Source organism: Canis lupus, chromosome 29 (assembly GCF_003254725.2).
Source record: "Canis lupus dingo isolate Sandy chromosome 29, ASM325472v2, whole genome shotgun sequence".
NCBI lineage: Eukaryota > Metazoa > Chordata > Mammalia > Carnivora > Canidae > Canis > Canis lupus.
Genome location: NC_064271.1, coordinates 9,852,574 through 9,868,433, shown reverse-complemented (window position 1 = coordinate 9,868,433; position 15,860 = coordinate 9,852,574). Strand labels below are relative to the sequence as shown.

Below are 15,860 nucleotides of genomic sequence, written 5' to 3'. Positions count from 1 at the left end.
CAAATCCTTAAATTTTTTTGCATACAGTTTTGTAATTGATAGGCAGCTTTTAAATTGAGTATACTACCTTATAATAAGCCTGACAAATATGCAATAAAAACCCATGACATTTCCACTTCTCCCTGGCCCCATTCTTGGAATATTGACTCTTTTCTCCTCTAATAACTAGTTATAAGTGTGCTGGCCACTCAGTACTTGATTTTATTTTTGAGAGAGTGTGCAGCTGGGGCTGAGGGAGGGGCAGAAGGAGAGGAAGATTGAGAATCTCAAGCAGGTTCTACGCCCAGCACGGAGCCTGATCTCACAACTCTGAGATCATGACCTGAGCCAAAATCAAGAGTTGGAAGCTTAACTGAATGAGCTATCCAGGGCCCCACTCAGTACTTTAATATAAACCCCATTTATTTTTTTTTTTTACTCTGCATAGAATTAGAAGCATGTGATACAAGATTTTTTAGTGTGTTCCCAGACCCTGGCTAAGGGGGCCCATGTCGCTTAATTCCTCATGAACTTGCAGATTCCCCCGACACACACCCAAGTAGTTTGTGGGAATATGTGAGCATGCTAAAGAAAGGAAAGCCATACATGAAGAGTGGCCAACAGTCCTTCATAAACTCCCATCTTTCTCATTCTTAACCTGTCACGTCTGACCAAAATGACCAAAATGGCAGAGCACACAACAGCAAGGCAGGAAGGGATTGGGCTTCCCAACTTAGCTCTGAATCTTCTCTAGAATCTTCTGAGCCCACTCAGACTCACGCTGTCAGGCCTTTCTCTTTCCCTGAAAAGACTCAAGCCCCTTTCTCTAGCCCCTAGAATTAGTGTACCTTTGGTAGCTCCTCATATGTGATTCTACTCAAGATGTAAGTGTTCATTTGAATTAACTACATCAAAGGAAACAGAAGAGGAGTCTGATTCTCTTGGTTGAAACTTTTTATGGCACAAAGGTTATTTATTTATGTTTAGTTTTGAGTATATGTGCCATTACTTTTTCTCATTCTCTCTTCTTCTATGAAAGTGTCCAGAATATCATTTTCCATAGCTACCTGTTCATTCTGAGCTTTCCACCCAAACTGGCAACATGTTCCCCTGCTCACCTTCTCTGGATGCAGAAACATTCTCATCCATTCCTCAATTGGGGTACTGTGTGAAAAAGGTAGTGAAGGACTGACTTTTTTTTATACAAGAAATAATCACTTGATGGGGGAATCAGAAGATTTTTCTAGTGTCAGGTCTTAGAGAAGCTAAATTCTTAAGAAGACTACCTAATTGAACCATATTTTCAATCAATCACTTCTTCCTTGACCTTGGCTTCATTCTGCTAAATCATTTCCTTCTGTTTGGTTTCCATCACTATCCCCTGGCTTCCTAACCCTTTCCTCCCATCCTCCTTTCTTCTTACTCTCCTCCTCTCCTTCCTCCTTATCTCCAAGAATAGTTATCCTTTAAGCTTGAACTAATTTTTATTGTTAATTCTGAGCATCATCCTAAACCCTAAATATTAAGTGTCCTGATGTGAGATCTGATTTTAGATTATTTCAGGTTGTGATCAGATTTCACTCTGCTTCTTTTCTCTTCACTCCACTGAAATCCTCTCTCTTATCTGGCCCTCAGATCTCGAGATTAAAACATGACAATGATAAAATACAAGCAGTTTTCCCCTGGAATCTTAAAACTAAGCATTTAACATACATTTCATATCACATATTTTGAATAGAAAAGTTGAAGGGCATCCATATATTTAGGGCAGTCCTCTCATGTGAGTTTCAGGTGTGATTTCTAACACCACTGGGCATCTGTTTCTGACTGCAGCTCAAACTCTTCTTCTTCTTCTTTTTCTATTGCCTGTAGTCCTAAGACTTAACACCATCTACTCAGTCATCAAGACAGAGATTTGAAGAGTCTCCCTTATCACTAGTTAGTGTTGATTCTACTTTTTGGCATAACTTTTGAATCTGTCTCCTCTTCCCTTCTACATAATTATTGCTTAGGCCCCAGGCTCACAGTTTCTCCTTAACTTCTCTCATCTTTCCTCACTTTCACCTTTCCATTTCTCTGCTCTCTGTTGCCAAATGATCCATGTCTCTTTCCTCCTCACACACCTCCTTGCCTCTCCAGTGTATAGTCGGAGGTACCGAAGTACATATTTGCCCCTCCATGGCATGTAGTGTACTAGAATTGGCACCCATTTCCTTGCCTTTCCCATGTGATTATGAGCTCTTGAGGACAGGACTGGCCCCTGCTTCTCCCTGGATCTCCTGGGCCTAGTGTGTCTGACATCAGAAATATGCGCTATTATTTGTTGGAAGATGAATAAGCAATTAAAATATTTTATGTACCTTTTTAAAAATCACATTAACTCTTTTAGGTCTTCTAACTCTTTGTGATGATTTTCAGTCCTGCACAGCAGCCATTTAGTAAATTTGGACCTACCCATTGCATTCCAGTAGCTTCTCTCCACCTGGGTCACTGATACCTCACCATGTTAACAAAAGGCACCACCCCTCCCATCTCCTAAGGCAATCATTTCAAGTACAAGACTCAAAGAATTAATGTGATAATAAGCTAGATGGTAATAGGCAGTTATTCCTACAATAATTATTGTACTGCTATTTGTCATAAGCAATACAATGGCAGTGGAACCAATAAGGACTCTCCAAGCTCCTCTGTACATTAATTTCTTTAATCTACTGTTAGAATCACAGTGTCTTGAGATCTACAAATGTATTGAAAGCTATATATTTTTAATTACATGTTTTTCTAGTAAGAAAATACTCCAGGTTCAAGTGTAAATGAGGTATGAAAAAAGGGCCGAGAAGGTATAATATTTTAAAGAGCATTTTTGGAAAAAAAATCTCTTGACTATGGGTCATAAAATGTCCATGATTGTGACATAAATTTGAACTATAAATTAGACCAATTATTTTTAGATTGGTTCCTTTTGGCAGAAATTTCAGGAGTAAAGTCAACTTGACTTTTTGACCATTGACCCAATAAAATGGCAAAGCCGCCATGCTTTGAGTCATCTAGTTAGTCCAACAAAGTCTGGCATCTTAACAAGCCCAAACTAGTTACTCAAACCAGTCTTCAGCATAACACTCAAATGATTACTCTGCGCAGTCCCGGAGGTATTCATTACAGACAAAATTGCTCTTGTTGCCTTGCATACAAGCTGAGTTTTCAATGGGAAATGAAAGGATGCCTGGAAAAATAGGCCACCTAATTAAGTTAAACTACTCTAGCATTTGGCTTGACATCTTCATTACTCAAAATTAAAAAGATGCTTCACTTGAGCACACAAGTTACTATTGTTTATGTTGTTTTCTTCCTAAATTGGCTTCTTACATGGAAGTCTGTTTTTCAGAATTATATCTTGAAATAGCTCACATATTTCTTACAGTTTATAAAAATGTCTTAATAGCTGTATGGATTCTGAACACGGGCGCCATACAAATATATATCTTAGGACTCTTGGTAGTCAAACACACATCAGTCTCCCTGAGTATTTTCTTGATCATTTACATATTGGTATGATTGAAATTTAGATGACTTTTTATCTAGCCAGTTTTTATCATTATTATCATCATTATTATCATTAGAGGGGTATTGACTCCATTAGCTATAAATGATCAGTTACAGAAGAAACATGGATTCCTCAAAAAAATTTAAGTAGACCATAAGATTTAAACTGAAATTCATTTGTCCAGTTGAAGTGTTTTATATCAACCTCTCAGGCAGAGCTATTTTGGGAACATTTTAAAACATAAACACATGTAGAGCACACCATCTACTGATTGCCAGTTCCCACTCATTGATACTAATGAGGCAGCTGACAGGTTAAATGTTGTGTATCATATACATTTCCAAGCTGTGGGATTTGTGAATATAAGACTCATTTTTTATTTCACAAAATGAATGTTTGTTGCTGAGTATGCTTGAGAATTTTATGATAATTGTCTAATAGTATATTTTTTCAAGCATTAGGAAAATGCATTTCAGTGATAAAAACGATGAAAATGTCTGAGTGTTATAGCATTGGTGGTATAAACCAGATTCTCAAAAAACACCGAGCTTCATCTCCTGGAGGACGGTTTGTTCGGTGGGCAACTGTCAAGTGACACCAAGACATTTTGGCACTGGGAAGGGGTGCTGTGACTCCAGGACACCACCTCACCAGTTCTGCAGTGGCACTGACTACATTTTGAGAGCAGCCCATTGGCTTGTACGAAATTGTACTTTGTAGATTTTTTTCTTTAGCATATGAACAATTATGAAAAGCTAAATGATCCTTCCTGTGAAGTTTTGCAATATATAACATGCTAGATTTTTTTGTCTGGCACTTATTATAGCAAACCTGTCACTAAAGAATGTCTAAAAAATAGGTATGGTATTTCAAGTTAAGAATAGAGATATGTTGAATGATGTCATCTGTCTATGCCAACTCCATTTCCAAGACACAGATTGTTCTAAACAAACACTAAAATTTTATTATGCCAATATGTCAAGTAGAAAAGATTTTGCCCATTTTTAGCATAAGAACACTGAGGCTTGGAAAAGCTGAGGTTTTCTTCCACCCACCCGTATCTCTCCTGAGACCTCCTTCTACATATCCTCAGCTGCCACCTAAACACCTTTTAAAAAAAGTGTCAAGTTTCCCTTTGCAGTTTCAGTTCCTCGGTTTGGGAGCAGACTTAGCTAGACTTCCCAGAAACACACGGTTTCAGTTTAATCTTTATGTCTATCCGTGTTTTTTTTTTTTTCTTTCTCCTGTGTTTTTTCTGATCTGTGTTATTTCACAGTTTTGATATAAAAATTTATAACTATAACCCTGATGGTTTGAAATTAATTGATGACTGTCTTGGAAAATTGTCTCCATACATTGCTCGCTACTTATTTATACACTGTGATCATTGTTGCTGTTGCAAGCAAAGTCAAACAAATGACTCCTCAGTCCTGTCATTAAATTATTCAAATGGAATGGGCTGATCTGAAACTCATTGATGGCCACCTCAGGAATGAAGGCTTCCCTGTATGCAACTGGGTCTCCTTGCATTTCAGAAGGCTCTCCTTCAGGAAGAGCTAAAAACCTACCGTGAGTTGCTATTTTCTGAATGCCCAAAGCAGAGTGGCCTTGAAGGAATGGGTTCAGGGGCTGGTCATGGACTGCAGGGGTGGGGTGGGGCAGGGCTGGCAGCCCCAGATGGAAGTTGCCTTCAGGGAAGCCTGGATTCCTCTGTTCTGTGACTCCTGAGCTTTTTTTCTTATGCTGACTCCATTTAAAGTTCTTACTTGTCAAGACAATGGTAAGTATTAGTCGGAAGCTTCTGCTTGGCTAGAAGTTTAGGTTAGCATTCCTCTATCCCCAAGGTAATGAATGAATTAGATTCCATAATAGTAATAAAAGCTGTCAGTTGGCAGCTCCCAGTGTCTGGCAAGGAACTAAGCAAAAGCTTTGCATACATTATCTCATTTAATCCTTAACAACAGTTCGGTGAGGATGACAGAGGTAAAGTGATTGGCCAAACGGCACAAAGCTAGTAAATATCAGAGCTAAGATGTTGGCCTAGCAAGGCCTAATGCCCAAATCAAATTCCATCCTTGCTCAGCGAGGCTTCATTTTATTTTAGAACTTTAAGGTCAAGATGTTGACGGGCTAACCTCAACCACCTTGGTTGATATAACCGCTCAGCACTGTTCTGTGTGTGGGAATATTCTGGAAGATATTAGGTCGAACAAATTAAATTGCATAAGTTTGACTATCCGGTGACCAATCAAAGCAGCAATTTCATATTCCAGTTTTGGTCTCACATTTCATACTTGTTTGAACACACATACAAGCTGCACAAAGGTGAGGTGTTTTCCACAGTGCCTGGTTCTTTTATTTATGCAGTGATTATTCCTTCCTCCCAGTCTTTTCCAGCCTTTCCCACCCATTTGCCACCACTGAATTCTCACTACTCTTATATAGGTCCAGTACGCTTTTCCCATCCTTCACACTTTTCCTTTTCTCCTCCAAGAGGTAAACAAAGTATAAGAGGTCTCCCCATAGAAGACCCCTCCCACCGCTCTTCCCCAAGATCCCACTTCTGGGTAACTGAAGACCAGAGTTTAATCTTCATTAAACTGAAGGAATTATCTCCAACTGTTCAACTTCTGTGTTTTTTTTTTGTTTTTTTTTTGACTCTTCCATTCCCCTATCTTCAGCTCCACTTCAGTTTAAGCTTTCTTTCTAGCAAAGACCTTAGGAAGTGCGAAAAGCCTCAAATATCCAGGGGTCCACTTGGAATTGCTTCCCAGTTTAAGGTCCAAAAAGTAGGAATTGCCTATGAGTAGGAACAGGAGCCTCTCTTTCCTTTTCCTGGCCCCTTTGATTGAGGGAGGAATAAACTAAAAACTTAGACCATCTGTTTAGTTCTCTCTGCTGATCTTTAGGAAGAATGTGAGTCTACATACCCAACATTTACTGATTTCTACGCAACGGGCAAAAATGAAAAGAATGGCCATAAACACATACAATATGTTTTTTATATATACATATATATAAAATAAAATATGTATATATAATAATAGGCCAGCACTGAAGGCTCAACTCCATCCTGGATGTCTGCACATAATTTAGCAAATAGAAGTTGACCATAAGCAAAAATCAACTTAACACAGATTTTTTTTTTAAAGAAAATGTATTAAAGCTTAAAGACTATAAATGTTTTTAAGATGGTATATTAAAATCCAATGCATTTTATTTAGTTATTATATGAATAAAAAAAATAAATCTGTAATTATACTCTGGGTCTCCTCTCTGCCCAACTGGTTTTCTAAATACAAGCAAATCATTGAACCTCTTTGGACCTCATTTTACGTATCTGCAGAGTGGATGCATAGTCTTCAAGGTCTTCTCCTGAGCGAGCATTCTGTGTGATTCCATTTGAGCATAAACATAGAACTCCAGAACACTATTCCAAGAAAAAATGCATAAGGCTATTCATCAGAATGTGGTTCATAACAGAAAAATCAGAAACACCCTAAATGTTTGGTAATTGGGAACTAATAGAATAAATTATAGAACATGCACACCACAATATAATGTACAGCCATTTAAACAATAATGTAAAAGATATTAATGGGCATGGGAAATTCTTCATGATTCATTTTCAGTGATCAGATTAAATTATATGGTGGGATAATGACAATAATAAAAAATGATAATGTAGCTAACATGTATTGATTGCTCTCGTGAGCCAGTATATTACTCAGATTATTTATATCACCTCATTTAATCCTGATTACCTTTAAAAAATTGAATACTATTGTCATCCCCATTTTACAGATTTGGAAACCAAGGCTTAGAGGAAGTAGGGACTTATACCTACTAAGCAATCAGCTGAGATTTGCATATAGCATTTCTAGCTTCATAATCAGAGCTCTGTGATCTGACTTTTAAAATAAAAACCTGAAACAAAATAACAAATATGAAATATAAAGAATCTTGCAAGATGCACATGTTTTAATAGTGGGGTATTATTCTGAGTGGGTGGACTAAGAGTGACTTCTTTTCATTAACAAATTATTTATAAAATAAAGCAAAAATGTGTAAGCTGAATCTCAGAATATATGAACTCAGTATGAGAGTTGAAAACCTCTGAAAACTAAAAAAAATCATAGCTGCCTTTGTACATAAAATTGTATGCTAAACAATAAAATTTAAATGTTTTAACCACCCTTTTAAACACCCAATATGGAATGATACCTGTTATTGGAAGAACATCCTTGGGCCCCCACTAGGGTTTCAGAAGTATCCTGTGCACCTTGATCTGTTCTTCCTAATCATTCGTGTGTGGGTTGTGGCTTGTGGGGGGAGTACGTTATTTATTTCCCAGAAATTTGCTTTTTGTGTTTGTGTTTTGTTTGTTTGTTTAGCCAAAGGGAAGGCCCATATGACAACAGCACACAACACTTGGTTTTAAAGTGTCCCCTAAAAGTGCAGCTTGGAGAGGCACCTGGGTGACTAAGTGGGTTAAGCCTCCGATTCCTGATTTCAGCTCAGGTCATGATTTCAGGAGGGATAGAACCCCAGGTCTGGCTCAGTGGGGAGTCTGCTTGACATTCTCTCCTTCTCCCTCTGCCCCTCTTTCCTCTTGCCCTCTCTGTCTCTCTCTCTTTCTCAATCTCTCTCTCTCTCAAATAAATCTTTCTTTTTTTTTAAATGCAGCTTGGAGACCCATATAGGCCTCCAAACAATACTGAGAGGAAATAAATCTTCCCCACTTCCCCACTTCAGTATCATAATGAAGTATGGCAGGAGAAACACCCATATGTAAATGCTAAGGACTTTTCTGGAAGTCTTTGGAGAGGTGGCCCTAGCATCAGCCCTGATGCACCGAAGTATTAGACTACCTTGCCCCACCCACCCCTGATCTTAGGGTGCCTGGCTCACTGCCCCAGGACCCCGAATCCTCAAAGCTTCTGTCTCTATTAATGGAGCTGAAGTTCAACCAATCCTGGTCCTAAGAAGAGCTAATGTCAGACATTCACTGGGGCGGCCTCAAGTCAACGCAGGTTTCTGGTTTCATTCAGCCTTTACACATTGGGTTTTCAATTATAAAACAAAACAAAACAAAACAAAAAACCTACAATCCAGTTAAAACCAGTCTCAACAGAGGACTGAATTGGGCTCCACACCCCAAAGTCTGTTTTGGTCAGTGGGACCAGTCTTGCTCTTGAAGTGTTCTTCGAAGACCTGACCTTGCTGTTGGAACTTCTTGGCACACTGTCCAAACTTGCTCATTTGTTGGTTTTGTGATCCTCCTTGATCACATATTGCATTTCGGCAGAAGTGTCTAATATTCAGGCCTGGTTATCAGGGTAAATCTGCTTGTAACAATCCCTTCATCATCCCAGCTTCAAGTGATTCCATTGTTGTTTATACTTGACACTTTCAACACGCTTTTTATTGGGAACCTCAGTTTTTATATATCTTCTAATTCACTTGCTTTATAATAAACTGCATCTTATAGTTCTTTGTATCTCAAGTCATGCTTTGCAGGATGCCTTACACATAGTAGGTACACAGAAAATGCTTCGATGGCTGATGAGGTGCCCATTGTCTTTTATTTAACACAGGGTACAAAAAAATTAATGAGCACAAATGAAATAAATATTGTACTTTCTACCAAAAAAATTGCATTTTGATAACTGTTGCTTGAAAAATTAGTACATTGTGTGTTTTTAAATGAAGATGATTTATTGCTATTGTCTAACATGTGAAGAAAGACAAAAAAATTGTTTGCAGGATCATTGGCTTGAGCACATCAATGGCACTGTTGGACAATTCTTGCTGAGTGTTAAGATGATTTATGTAACAGACCGAAGCTTTGCACAGTAATACATTATAGTCTCAAGCTATCAACCCTTGTTCATGCAGAGACAAAAGAATCTGAAAAATACCTACTTCTGAAGGTCTTCTCAAAAGAAATTGGAGATAATGTTGATGCTGTTTAAACTCTTTTGAGAGAAATCACCATTACATGCAATGTCTTAACTTCTGAAAACAGATAGAGGAAGCTTATCATTTTTCTTTTTTTAATCACTTTTCTAATCATTAATCATTTAATCACTCTGTGGTTGACTCTGCTTTCCATTTAGTTATTTGAATCAGGCAATGTGAATTTTCAGTAAAAGATGAAACACATTTAAACAGTGGTATTTTTGTATCTTGAAATTTCAGGAATTATGTTACAGATTAAAAATTAAGGAATTCCATATACACGTGATGGCAGTGCTATTTATTTATCTTTCAAATAAAGATCTATATGAGAAACATATTTTACAACGTTATAACCATAGCCATATTTTCAGTGTATGCATGATTGCATGAAGCCATCACATAATTTAAAGATATGTACAAGATGATATCTTTTGAATTCTTCTGAGTTATGGGACTTCTTGTCACCAAAGATCGAGTGCTCTGTATAATGATTGCAATATGTGGACGGAGACCCACAAAGACAAGGCTCCTCTGGTAGAGAAACCAGATTTTAAAAAGAGAAGAAAAAGCGAAGTCCAGAAGAGAGTTCCCATTATTCGTTCCTGGTCAGCATATATTAACACTCTATCTAGACGGTATGAAGACATGAATTCTCTGTAGTCAAAAGTAAGCTCATCCTAATTAACATCCCACTTCCAGATGCAATAATGTCGAATAAGAATAAAAAATAAGAACAGGCTGTAGCAAAAGGAAATGTGAACTGCAGAACGAGAAAATAATGTAAACAGGATACCCAGGTCATGGAATATGTTAAGCAATATGATTAAGAAGGAATGTGAGTATGTAATTAAACAGATGGGGGGCGGTGGGGGGGGGGGGAATGAAATCTTCCAGAAACCAGGTGAGACATTTCCTTTCCTTTGTCACTAAAATAGGGATCCTGGGCAGGTTTTAACTGGAGCTTCAGTCAAAGGGCTGGAAAAGCCTCCAAGGAGATCAAACCAAAAGAGACTGGAAGGATCCTCTATTCCTTTCCTATAACCCAGTCTCTTGATTCAAACTCAAATACAATCCATCTGATTGGCAATTTTGCCTTCTTGCCAAAACTTCCAGGGAAGGCGGCCTTTCTACAGCGTAAGGCAGTGTGTTAGGAAGTATAGCTCTTGTTGCAGATTTAGACACTGAAATTTTGATTCACGAGTTCAGCAGCCTTTTCCTAAGGCCAGTAGGAGTGGAACTGCCAGAAGGCCCCCAGTCAAGGTTGCCAGTCTCTCTGCACGGCTCCCTGACAAAGCAGAGCTATGGCCCTTGGCTCATTTAGTCATCGTCTTCCAAGCTCTTCAGCAACCCTTGTCTGTTCACTGTTGCCCACTCTCTCATTTCTTCTTTCATTTCGAAAGTGCAATTTAATTCCATTAAAATAAAGGCAAAACTTGATCTTAGCTATTTATGGGGGGCAATTAAATAAACACATTATGTCTGAGTGGGGCTACGCTCCGTTTCAATATGTGTTCTGATCAATGGTAAGTACACTGAAATGCCTTCATAACGATGTCTGAATCCCCTCCTGTAGTATCTGTAGTTGTTTGTTTTCTTGGCCATGACCCAATCCATGGGATGTATAAATGTATTTAATATTAACCAGAGCTATGCTAAAGCTATTATTTATCAAGAAATTCTATGTTGCAGAGGTAGGTTATCAGGCTTTTTACCAATCTTTTTTTTTTTTTTTTTGCTTTGAATGCTCAAAAGCATCCCTTGAAGCAGGTTTTGAAACTGAGTAAGAAGATTGCCTCAGAACCCACTCCTAGATGCAGAGCACCTAGATGCAGTTCCTGTCTACTAGAGTCCAAAGTCTCCATTCCTTCCAATATGCTCTTGGCCGTTCTTATTAGTCCCTGGAAAAATCAAATGAGTATTCTCAACCAATCCAAAAATCCATCCCTTCCTCATCACAGAAAGATGTAGCACTTTATAAGCTAAACATGCAAATGCTGATGATGAGGGTTTAAGACAATGACTTGAAACAGCCATTGAATTTACTATTTAGAACCATGAAAATACTCTCTTGAGGATGATAATATTTTGAAGTTACTACTTTATGCTTCCAACAGTCCCGTTGTGGCCTTGAAAAGTTCATATGTATTACAGAGTTAGCCAAGCCTTGTGATAGTACAGCCCACCCCAACCCACATGTTCCATGACTCTTGGCTTCTGTTCCCTGGTCACACAAGGATACACAGCACCTCCTGCAAAGTAGAGCTGCCCTACGGTGTATCCCAGCACCAGCGATAGTAGCAGTACTACTCTCTGCATCTAGGACCAGTGAGTAGCTGAAGACCAGAGAGAGTCTGGTTAAGTAGCAATAATATAATTTTGAGTTATTTGAATCACTTAGATCATGCAGCCTGGCTACTATTTAGAGAAAAATCACCTTGCATGCTTCTTTGTTTCCAATTTACCTTTCATTAACCTAGAGAAGATCCAAGATAAAACTAAAAGTACTGGCTAGAACTTCATGCTACTATCCCTAAATACTTTTTCTCTATTTGTGTAGATCGTCACCATTGACTTTTATCCTTCCTTGGGGAGAAGGCAAGCTGTATGACTCAGGCTGCTGATAAGATTCTCATCTCTGTGTTGGGAGGGGTAAAAGGCACTCTAAAGGGTGGTAAGGAATATGATACCACCTTGCAAGTCCATTCCTGTTCTCCTCCAGAATTCTACTCTGGAACCTCAGCCCTAAAGGTCCTCAGAGGACCTGCAATTGACTCACTGGTCTCTAATTGAGGCTTAGGGGAAAAAAGAAAGAAAGGAAGGAAAAAAAAAAAAAGAGCATAGTCCTGTATCTCATGGGATAGGCCAGGTCTTAAAAAGGATCATTGGTCCTGAGACAGCTGTGGAGTGAAAAAATACTTGAAACTCCTACCCTTCCTGAGACTCATAGGAAGAAAATAAGCCCAAGCCAGAAAAGGCCCCTCAGTCAGTAGACAAGTGTATTAGGTCCACTGTGTCACCCTGGGGTGGCCTTAGCTTTGACTTGGTAGTCATCCTTCTTCCTGTGCTCAGAATACCTTCTCATCCCCTCTATTCTCCCTTGGATAATTAGGTCCTTGCTGCTGGCCAGGCTTGGGGCATTGCACCTGCTATTCCCAGGGGATCCTGATGTGAAGCTGAGGCTTCTATGAGGTCCTTAACTGATGTTCTACCTGCAGTGGGGACTAGGTTCTGACAACTTCTGAGAACCTAGGGACCCCAAAGTCACCTTTACAAATCCTCTGGGACCTCTGTGTCCCTGTAGAATGGCAATTCAAGCCATTTCAAAGGGACAGATCAGCAGCCAGAGAGGGACACCAAACTACCCTGCCCCAGCCTTCCTCAGGCTGCTTAAGCCTTTATATCTCTAACAGGATGTGTCTGGCTTCCTGACATGCTGAGAGATTTGCATTATATGCCATGTTGTCAGCTGGCCAGTGCAAAGTCTTGGGAATACAGCATATGTATTCAAACCCTTGGAATAACAACGCTATATTCACAAATTTCATGCCTTTAAAAAGTCATCTTAGCATTCGTTGATTCATCTGTGCATTCTTTCAGGGATTCATTTGTTAATTCATTCAACATTGAATACTGGTTCTTCCCAGGCAGCTTCATGGGGAATAAGGAAAACACTAGATCATATCCTACTGTAATAGGTTTCTCCCCAAACTGTGATTTTCCCTAATATATAACTTACTATTGTTAAGTCAAACTTATTCCTATTAAGTTTTTCAAAATTAAAATAAAGATGTCATGCTGTAGAAATCAACACTGAGGAATTAGCTAATTCACTTCCACATTAAAAAATTAATTTGTAATTGGTCTGGCATTGAAGTTTTTGTAAGTTTTGTGACATTTTGACATTTATACAATTATTATGATACTTTTTTATGGCATCAATTACACTGTAATAGGCTCATGGCAAATAACCAGATCATGATTTCTAATGTGAGAGAACAGAAACTACTAAGTAACCTGATGTTAAAATTCCTGATCCACATAACTACCGGTTACCAGTTAACCTGTGGAATCTGTGGTTTAGGTAAATAAATGCATAGATTAAATAGCATTAATATGTGATTACATGAAAATAAACCATGTAGTTTTGTTAAATTGCAGTACAATTGTTATCACTGAATGTAAAGTGATACCAATTAAACCTTCCTTTAAAACACCACAAATTAAGATTTAACTACTAAAGAGATTCTGGCATGTAATGTTATGGTATACCATGGATAGAATATCCCTGAGTGCTTTCAGAGGCTTAATAGCATTTATAAAATTAAAAACATCTTCTCCTTTATCCCTGGCATTAACTGTACCTTATTTAAAGGTTTCAAACAGACATCATTAACTTCTTAAAAGAGATGTATCAACAAGTTCAGCCTTTGAAATGTTAACACAAAGACAAACTATGCATCCTTGTGCTCATATTTAGAGTAAATATTTTAGTGGCATAGGCATTGGGATGGAATCTGGAATAAGAAAAGACTTGATTAGCTAATAAGCTACTGTTAACTTTTAAATTATGAAATTTTGTTGATATTGACAACTTTGTATCATTCAACCTAATAAAATAGTAGCAATTAAACTGTTTATGTGTCACAGCATGTATCCACCCTCATATATACTGAGCTGATTGTTTACCAGTTGAGTCAAAGTTACTTAAATTCTGATTCTCAATTTTCTCTTCAGGAAAATGGGATAATGATAGCCCAACACAGGATTATTGTTGACGATTAAGTGAAGACAACATAGTCGAAGGACCTGATATAGCGCTTTTTACAAAACCAGCGTCAGTAAACGTGCTTCCTCTCCCTCCTACCTGCCCACTTAGAATCTTTTATGCTTCTCAAATTAGGGCTTGTACCAGGAACTGATGGTTTACATCTATAGACTCAAGCTCTAAAATATACCAAGCAAATGAGAATTTAATCAAACTTATCATTTGGATAGTGACCATGAATATATTTTTCAGACAAGAGATCTAAACTATAAACAGGAAAATTTGTTACTTGATGACTGAACTTTTAGAGCTGGTGACTTTTTTTTTAGCAAAACTTCAGATAGTTAAGAACAATTATCTGCTGAGATGAATCCAGTGTTTTCCTTCACCTACCCCCCATTTCTAACCCACAAGGGCCTCTACGTGAGCAAGTCTCAATTCCAGATGTTCCCAGTAGCGTTTCATTTCATCATGTCTTCTGACAGCCCCTAAACAAATATATCAAAACTTGTACAACATTTAGCAAGTGCAACTTGAAAATTTTCTTTCTGTTAGACAAATAGACGCCATCTGGAAAAAATAACCCCAGGCACTTGGATGCAGGAGCATGAAGCTTATTGGCTGAACACCCAATGAATACCTTATACTACTTTCTTTGGCTCCTACCCTCTGCCTGTTCATTTCAAATCTTGCACACTTCAGCAGGCTCTGTGCTGTTAGACAAGCAAGTCCTGTTACCCATGCACTCAAACTTTATAAGGACAACATTTAATTTGAAAGATAGGCTTGCAAGAATGTTCTGGACACAAATTGTTTCCTTTTTATTTTAACACCTGCTCTATACAGGGCTGCTAAATATCGCTATGCCTTGCTATTAATTGGGACCACTGTTGTATTAGCCAGTCCCTCCCCATATTTCCAATGTTTACTACATTGTTGGTTTTTTTTTTTTAAGATTTTATTTATTTATTCACGAGAGACACACACACAGAGAGAGAGAGGCAGAGACACAGGCAGAGGGAGAAGCAGGCTCCATGCAGGGAGCCTGATGTGGGACTCGATCCCGGGTCTCCAGGGTCACACCCTGGGCGGAAGGCAGGCTCTAAATCGCTGAGCCACCCAGGGATCCCCTACATTCTGTTTTAAACAGGAGCGTCCTTGTCTAATCTTTACTTCCTTTTTTTTGTCTCCTCCCCACCTCTTTTATCTAAAGCCACTATCCAAAAGGAAAAGCCCCACATATGTTGTTCTTTATTTTACTGATTGACTTTTATTCCCAAATTAGTAGTATAACAATGTCAATGTAATTTTGCCTTTCAAATTAGCTAACTGAATCTAAATGACTGCAATATTATGTATTAGCTTTTAGAGGAAAATCAAATAGACGTGAATAGTCGGAAACCAAGAAAACAATCTTCATTTTATTTTGATGATGTAATCTTCACGATAAAAATATCTTTTAATGGTTTTTTTCCATATATCAAACTTTCTGTGCAGCCATACTTAATGCAACATGCTTAAGTCACTTCTTTACTAATTATATTTCTTTTGTCAGTTGTGAGCATGCAGCTTTTCAAAACTCAAAAACAATTGCCCCCAGAACTCCTGGAA

The 15,860-nt window shown here is 38.3% G+C and overlaps 1 protein-coding gene across 5 annotated transcripts in view; it reads left to right on the top strand.

The window, feature by feature from the left end:
- TOX (thymocyte selection associated high mobility group box) overlaps positions 1 to 15,860 on the top strand; it is a 299,059-nt gene that overhangs the window by 151,754 nt on the left and 131,445 nt on the right. The gene's annotated exons all lie outside the window — the stretch shown is intronic.